Genomic DNA, 5,458 nt, shown 5'->3' with positions numbered 1-5,458 from the left:
ATCTCTTTCTCATAGAAATACCAAAAATTAAGTATTTACTAGCTTAAACTCTATTAAACCTTAAAACATCAATCCACCATCACATGCATCATTACAAAGCTTCATTTTTAGCATGTAAATGACATCAACACCAAGCAAGAATGATGCATCCATGGCCGAGTGTCATTTCCATCACCTAGCAAGATTTAGACCATGGGCTAGGTAGAACTCAAGCTACCAACTAAAACATGCATGCATCTCATGGACAACATCACACATACCTTTGTCTAGCAAATCACCATAGCCGATTTTCTCAAGCTCCTCCCCTTCCTTTCTTTCCTCTATTTGGCCAAGGATGTTCAAGGATGAACAAAACATTTTTTTCTTTGTTTTCTTTCTTCCATTCACGGCAAAACGGGGGGGGGGCATGGATGAGACCATTTTTTTTTCATCACTCCTCCCTTTCATTATTTAATTCTTCCTTACATACATCACTAACCCAACATGTTTGTGACATGTTTCCACCCATAGCATGGCTGGCCACTATGCTTCAATTTGGCTAATTTGACATGCAAGGACAAACACTTTCCCACATGTATTGATAGGCCATTTTACATTTGCCTAGCACATTTCTAAATTTTCTCACATAAGTCCTATGTACTCCATTCACATGCAATTAACTAAATCGAAGCTTAAAAATTTTTTTGCACATTCATATTCACATATTTTAGACCATAAATATCACATCCAAATAATTTGGTGACTCGGTTTAGTGGTCTTGAAACCGCTTTCCGACTAGGGTCACTTTAGGGCTGTCACACTATGTGTACTGTAACTCGACATTTACTTGTCACTTTATTACTTGTTGTGATTATGTACACTCAGAGATTTTCGTCGTTCCACGTTTTTGGTGCCGTTGTTGGGGTTGTGTTTTAAAAAGTCATTATTTGTGAACTTGTTAGTTTTGCATTTTGGTTTAATTTCTGTTTAAATTCTAACTTAAGTAATTTTTCTGTGATTATTTCAGGTGTTTATGAGTATTGACCGAATCATTGATTTACTCCATGTAGACCCTGAGATTGAACGAACGTTCCGACAGCGAAGAAGACAAGCAAGTCAGATAAGGATCGAAGAGATGAACTTCAAAAATCTAAATGAAGGAAATGGAACAAATCCTTCTCAAAATCTTATCCTTATTGCTGATGATAGGGATAGAGCTTTTAGACAATATGTCATGCCAATATTTCATGATCTTAATTCGGGTATTACGAGACCCAAAATCGAGGCACAACAGTTTGAGCTGAAGCCAGTCATGTTCCAGATGCTTCAGACAGTGGGCTAATTCGGTGGAATGCCTACTGAAGATCCTCACCTACACTTAAGACTATTTATGGAGGTGAGCGATTCTTTCAAATTAGCTGGAGTACTCGAAGATGCATTATGATTGAATCTATTCCCATATTCACTAAGGGACAGAGCTCGATTGAACTCCTTGCTATCAAATTCAATTTCCACATGGAAATAGTTAGTATAAAGATTCCTTGTGAAGTATTTCTCGCCTAGCAAGAATGCTAAGTTAAGGAACAAGATCACTGATTTCCAAAAAATGGATGATGAGTCCTTGTATGAGGCATGGGAAAGGTACAAAGAATAATTACGGAAGTGCCCTCATCATAGAATCCCACATTGCATCGAACTTGAGACATTTTATAATGGTCTCAATGCTCACACGAGGATGGTAATGGATGCTTCTGCTAATGGTTCTCTCTTTTCTAAGTCTTATAATGAGGCTTATGAAATCGTTGAGAGGATTGCCAGCAATAATTACGAATGGCCAACCAATCGAGCAGTGTCAAGAAGACGAGCTACTGGAATACATGATGTAGACGCTCTTGCTTCACTCGCTTCTCAGGTATCATCAATATCCTTAATGCTAAAAAATCTTACCACTAATGGGTGTAATAGTTTTGCAGCACAACCACCGAATCAATTTGAAAATATAGCCTGTATTTATTGTGGGGAAGGACATTTGTTCGAAGAATGTCCATCAAACCCAGAATCTATGTATTACATGGGTAACCAGAGCCAAAATCGAGGAAGGCAAGGACTGCAATCCAATTTCTATAACTCAATGTGGCGAAATCACCCCAATTTTTCCTAGCGTAACCAAAGGGCTGGAACCAGTAACACTTATGCCCATCCTAGACCAACCCAGCCGCCTAGTTTCCCCTAACAAGTTTAGAAACCAGCTCAAGCTAAATCATCCAATAGCTTAGAGAATTTATTGAAGGCATACATGGTGAAAAATGATGCCACTCTAAGAAATTTAGAGAATCAAGTGGGCCAGCTTGCTACTGAACTCAGGAACCGACAATAAGGTGTTTTGCCTAGTGATACGAAAAATCTGAGGAATCCGAGGAAGGAGCATTGCAAAGCGTTGACCTTAAGGAGTGGAAAGACAGTAGATGTAACACCCTGAATTTTGGGCCTAGAAGTATTAGGCCTTGAGCGTGGGAACTGTTAGTAGACGACTTATAAATATTTTAGTTGAGCAAGAAAGTGACACAAATTGCATGTTTGGTGTGGTGGTTAAGTGAATTGGGTGTGTTTGGGGATGACCGAGAAGTCCTGGGTTCAAATCTAGGCTTTAGAAAAATTTTAGTTTTTCCCTTACGTGAACCTTGGCTTTAGCTTGTAGGCCTTATAAATATTAGTGGGTTAAATTTATCACAATGAAACATGTGGTCTAGTGGTTGTGGCGTCATTATGGTGGAAAGAAATCTTGGGTTCAGATCCCATAACAGGCAAGGAGTATTTATTTTGTTAATGTGGCAGCAAGTGTTTGAATTGAATACAAACTCTGCTGAGGTGGTTGTGGAAGTGGTCAAAGGGAGGAAATCAAGGAATTTGAAAAGGGTGGTTATGGATATGGGGGAGAGTTGGGTGGAGAGAATCATGGAATTCAAATTTGGAGAGTTTGAAGCCAATTGGGGAAATTGAATATGCAAATTTGGCTAAAGGGGTTTGGGGAGTGCATGTACGGCAATTTGAGAGTGTATAGGTACCGAATTCTCTTTTTGGCATTTTAGATTGTTTTTCCATTTTGTGTTTTGGTTTCTTTCTCTTTTAACAGCCAAATCTGGTATCTTCATCTCCTTAAATTTTAGTTCACCATTCGACCGAACTTTGCCTTTCTTCTTCTTCCCTCTTTTATTCTTTCGGTTTTACTCTTATAGCTGAACCTTTTATTTCCTTTTCTCAACAGTTCTTCTATTGTTTCTAAGGTTTGATTAAACCAAACTCAACTTCTTCTTTACCCTTTTACTATTTCTTTTCAAGGTAGCTGAATACTTCTCCCTTCTGATTACCTTGGGTTTGTGTATGTTTAGGCATCTAGGCTCTGAAAATTGACCGACTATTTCTTCATTCTACCTTTTCTATCAGTTGATCTTGGGTAAGTATTTCTTGCTTCTTGACTCCGTTCTTGATTCTTTTTGTATTTTTTTCTCTAATAAAGTCGAATGATTCGGTTTAGGGTTACTGACTCTTTGACCCTTCTCATGTGTTTAGGTTCTCAAATGTTCGTAGGTGTTCAAATCCCTCTTTTGGCATTCAATCGGTAACTGGGGTAAGTGGGATTATTTTGGCCGAATGTCCATTAGCCTTCTATTTATTCACTCAGTCCTAATGGATTCTTTTGGTTAACTCAACTTCTCGATAGAAAAGAGTGTAGTTGTCATTCGATTAGCATAATAGATAGAACTGTAGTCGTCAAGGGTGAGTGGTAAGTGTTGGTTTGAGATGAAGTATTTATGAACCCTTTTGATTAGGAAATTGACAAGTATGCATCGATGGATTGTAGGTTGATCGCATGTGGGTTAATCTGCTTCTCACTAAATAGGTGTGTAACCGTATACCATGTTCGCTAATCGGCTGAAAAGTTGAAAGTGTGTGTGTATTCACACCCTTCTCTACTGTAAATCAGAAAAGGTCAAAAATTTGAAGTGTCGAAACTTCTGCATTTGAGGCCTCACGAGCGTGCGATCACTCATGGGGTAAATCGAGCCCACAAATCATGGGCGATAGATTATAAAGGCCACCACGAGGGCTCTCGTGGACTTAGGCCTCGATGGGCCCGTAGGTTCGCATGTGTAAATCTAACTATAGGTGGGAAATAGTTGGGATTGTCATGTTGTGTACATGGCATAGGTCGTTCTAGGCCATGTTAGGCCAAAATGGGTCGTGTGGGCCCAATAGGCTCGTGGTCCCAAACAGATTAAATTCACAGTAAGTGATAATATTGGACTAGGCTATGCAGGTCACATAGCCATAACTGAATTTAGGCTAAATGGGCCGCACGAGTGTGTGGGCCCACTAGGGCCGAGTAATGGGCCTTGGGCCCATTTACACCGTTAAGATCATTTAGGTTGTCCGTGTCGCTCGAGGCGACTGTGGACCTTCGGTGAGGCCATTGTCTGAGCTGAAACCCCAAAATAGGTCAAATGACTGTAATGCCCCGAAAGACAGAATGACTAAAATGCGCCTGTATGTTATATGATTGTTATTGTATGCCATTTATGATATGTTTGCATTCATGAGATATTATACTGCATGGGGGATGGGATCATTGATTTTGCGGAAGTATATAATTTGTGAGGGTCGCATGGTTGCTTGACAACTGTGGATCCACCGATGGCTTAAAGCCATTATGTGATTGGCAGCTCTACTGCGAAATTGGATAGCGCCGCAACCGGTGCTACATCAGGAGTGTAGGGATGGGTGGGTCGATTAAATCCCCACAAGAGTGTAGGGTTGGACGAGATACGGAGTGCAGGGTTAGTTGGGTATTTGTGCATTGCATAATCTGATTCTAATTGTGACATGGGCTCAGGCCCAACTGAAGCTACTATGGGCTAAGGCCAAGGTTCCACCGTTATTGTAATGGGCTTAGGCCCAAATAGATGTGACACATGCTTTATGATCGATGAGGGTTATACACACTGAGTTTTCGTAAACTCACCTCCTCTTTTAAATTTTTCAGGTAATGCTCAGTAGGCGCTTCGACGTATGGGAGGACTTGGAGGTGGCCACACTACGAACAACTTTAAATTTTTGTATTTTCTTTTACATTACTTAAATTACTTTCTCTTTGGGTTTTGATTTAATAAGGCCTTTTCTCTAATTTTCTAGCTTTTAATTTGGGGGTCTTTAACCATTATGATTTATTTCTATTAAAAGTAGAGCGCAGTTTTCCAAAATGATATTTGTTTTTATAACATCATGTTTTCGCAACATTGTTAAAATGCTTCCGCATCAAACATGTTTTTAAAGGTAAGGCCAGTTTAAAATGGTTAACAAATAATTAGGTTGACTTTATAATTAAACAAAGGGGTTTTCTCTTTCAAGCGAGATTTATTAATAAGACAAAGTTTTTGAAAAATCATTTTAATGTGACACGCCAGGTTCATTCATAACGTCT

At 39.4% G+C, this 5,458-nt stretch overlaps 1 non-coding gene across 1 annotated transcript; it reads right to left on the bottom strand.

Annotated features, from left to right (window-relative positions):
* Positions 1 to 1,552: 1,552 nt before the first annotated feature.
* Positions 1,553 to 1,659, bottom strand: LOC128293664 (small nucleolar RNA R71). Its single transcript, XR_008283842.1, has one exon. It is a non-coding gene; the product is annotated as a small nucleolar RNA R71 (small nucleolar RNA).
* Positions 1,660 to 5,458: the final 3,799 nt, after the last annotated feature.

The sequence above is a fragment of the Gossypium arboreum genome, chromosome 5 (genome assembly GCF_025698485.1).
Source record: "Gossypium arboreum isolate Shixiya-1 chromosome 5, ASM2569848v2, whole genome shotgun sequence".
Classification (NCBI taxonomy): Eukaryota; Viridiplantae; Streptophyta; class Magnoliopsida; order Malvales; family Malvaceae; genus Gossypium; species Gossypium arboreum.
Note: the sequence above shows the minus strand (reverse complement) of the source record. Positions and strands in the feature narration are given on the sequence as shown.